This window comes from Phalaenopsis equestris, unplaced genomic scaffold (assembly GCF_001263595.1).
Source record: "Phalaenopsis equestris unplaced genomic scaffold, ASM126359v1 Scaffold000144, whole genome shotgun sequence".
In the NCBI taxonomy this organism is placed as follows: domain Eukaryota; kingdom Viridiplantae; phylum Streptophyta; class Magnoliopsida; order Asparagales; family Orchidaceae; genus Phalaenopsis; species Phalaenopsis equestris.
In genome coordinates, this window is record NW_018164586.1 from 1 (window position 1) to 2856 (window position 2856).

Sequence of the window (2856 nt, forward strand, 5' to 3'; positions counted from 1 at the left end):
ATATAATCGTGATGGTTTCTACGTCTTAAGGTTGAGTTTGGTTTGAGAGAGCAGGAAAAAATGAGAGGGCAGAAATAGGAAAGAAGATGGGGGCCTGTTTAGTGGGTGGAGAAGGTTTTGTGGAGATTGTTAGAGGTAAGGCAGCGACTGGGAGGAGTTTGCCTTGGTAAAGTGCAACAACGTAAGTAGATGGGAAGTGTTATGTTACGTGAGAGGATGGAAGCAGAGAGGGAGAGATTGTTTGGTAGTGGGAGGTTGCCTACGATTGGGTTACCACACTAGAATCGAGAGAGGACAAAGGCATGAGGAATGAAGAAGGAGATTGAGATTTTCTAGAGAAAAAAATGAGAGCTTCATTAGATGATCCTAGGAGGACGACTGAGGGGAAAATGAGGGCAGAGGAGTTGACAAGCATTGACGTTGTTGGTGGGGAAAATAAGGCATCAATGTCGGCATTAAAGGACTCGAGGTTGAGGTTGGGGTCGGGAATGACATCGGTGTTGGGGTTGAGATTGCGATGGTTGGAGTGTTCTGCAAATACAAAAAACAGACGTTTCCAATTTTGTTTTTTTTTAAACAAAAAACACTTTTGTTTAAGAACAAATAAAAATCAGATTCAATTACAACAAAAAAACATATTTTTGTTTTATTTTCTATTAAAAAAATATGGAAACAAAAAGTGATCCGAACAACCCTTTAGCTTCTAAATTGTTAGCTCAATCATATTCATTTTCTTATTACGAGAGAAATTGAAGTACATATTATTTTATTAATTCACTCAAGGAATAAGATCACTTCTCAATGGAGTGAAGATTTAGTATTTTTACATACTAATTTTTATTTTTTATTTAGACTAGCCTATAATACATTCTAAGACTAATTTATGATATAGTGGTGGAAATACAATAATTTTAATGGATGATATTAAATATTTTAAGTTATTGTTCTATATCTTAATGTATCTTTAGAAATTATGTTTTTTCTAGATGAAGGTGAATGTGTCATTGAAGAGGGCATATAGACTAGTGTTGCTTATGTAGGCTAATATGTGTCATTTAAATGCATGTCACTCAAGTTTTTAGAAGATATAATACCGTTCCTAGGCAACTAATTCAGTTTGAATTGCTTGAATTGATTATGTATATATTTTTCTTAAAGACAAATAGCTTGGATAAGTACTGAATTAAGTGGTATATGCATAAATCTTCTTAAAAGAAATATAATTCTTTTTCTTAATTTTTATTTATTTATTTATTTCTTGGAAGAGAATTCTTTAGTGAAATTATGAGCATTAATTTGCAGTATTCACCCTCAATGCTTGTCCTCAAATTAGGTATTGTAGATCATTCTTTTATAATTTAAATCAACTTTTAACGCAGATTTTCTGTTTTATTATTATTCGTGAATGTATTTATATCAATTGTTTATATAATTTATTAGCATTTTGATTAATAAAAGCGCCTTTGCCTTGCGCATTGCATGGCATTTTATGCTTTGATAGCATTGCTTTAGAGTAAATCTGACGAGAGCGAAATAAGGATGGCTCATGAATGCATCTTTGATTTGTAGAATGGCTCGACAAAAAATATTGATACCATTTTGACTCGGGAATTCTCATCAGACTTTCTTCAAAGCTTGGTATGAAGAAATAATATAGAATTGAATATGTGCATCACATGTTGACAAATATAATGGGTACAGTAAACATTCTCTAACACTTCCTTATGCGCAACTGTTAGATGTTCCATTTTTGAATTAATAAAAATGTTTTTTAAAGCTAAATAAAACTTGCATGTTAAAGAGCAAAAGAGATGAAATGTTCTGTGCTCGTTGCAAATAATTTTACTTGGCTAATTGTCATCAAGCTGCCTCGTGCATTGGGCAAGGTTTTAAAACTTGCATGTTAGACAACAAAAGAGGTGAATTTATCTAAGCTCCTTGGAAATAATTTTTCTAGGCTATTTGTCATCAAGATGCCTTGTGCATTGGGCAAGGTTATATTGCCCACTACCACCTTTGCGCATGATAAACGCTTGGATTGTAAGTCACCTTTATAAACACTCAAATTGAGCAATAAGTTCCAGATTTAATTTAAAGTTAAATTCTAAAAGTAAAACACAAATCAAGAACCTAAATGACTTTTAATTGTACTTCCAATGAATGCAAGCCCCTATCCTAATTAATTCGGTTGAGGCAAAGTCAAGAAACTCATTAAGTAAAAAACTTCAGCATTCCCATGAATGTAAGATCTATCCCATAATTAACTTGGGTGAGAATGTCACATGCTCATCAATTAAAAACCTAACCTTCTAATTAAACATCTTACGTATCAACATGTTTTTTTGAGTTGGGGCATAACTTCTAGACAAGTGATAATCATTCTATGCCTCATAGCTGTTGTTGATCATCTCTGGTTTTTTTGAATTGCAAGCTATTGTGGAAAATTGATTTGATAAACCTTTGCTGATTCAATGGTAACTTGAAAGCATGGCGCATCTTTGACTTATACATCCACTTTATTTTATTTGAGATACTTTTGGGGAGGCAATCTATGGTTGTTAATTAGGCTTCCTAGGTGTTATGGTCTAAAAACCTGTGAAACTTGGCAGATTGGACCCATGGCATTAATTGGGTCTCCTTATATTGAACTAACCATTCCTCATGTGTTGAATTCAAAGATAAATAATAAATTTAGCACAGAAATTTGAGCCGAGATGATTTCTGTAATCACGATGTTAGATCTAAATAAATCAAAGTCAAAACATTAGGGAAAATTTGGTTAGAACAAATATAATCTCCCTAAAAATTGCTTCTTAGTCATCTCATTTACACATTCAGGGAGGCATGAGGGAAAGA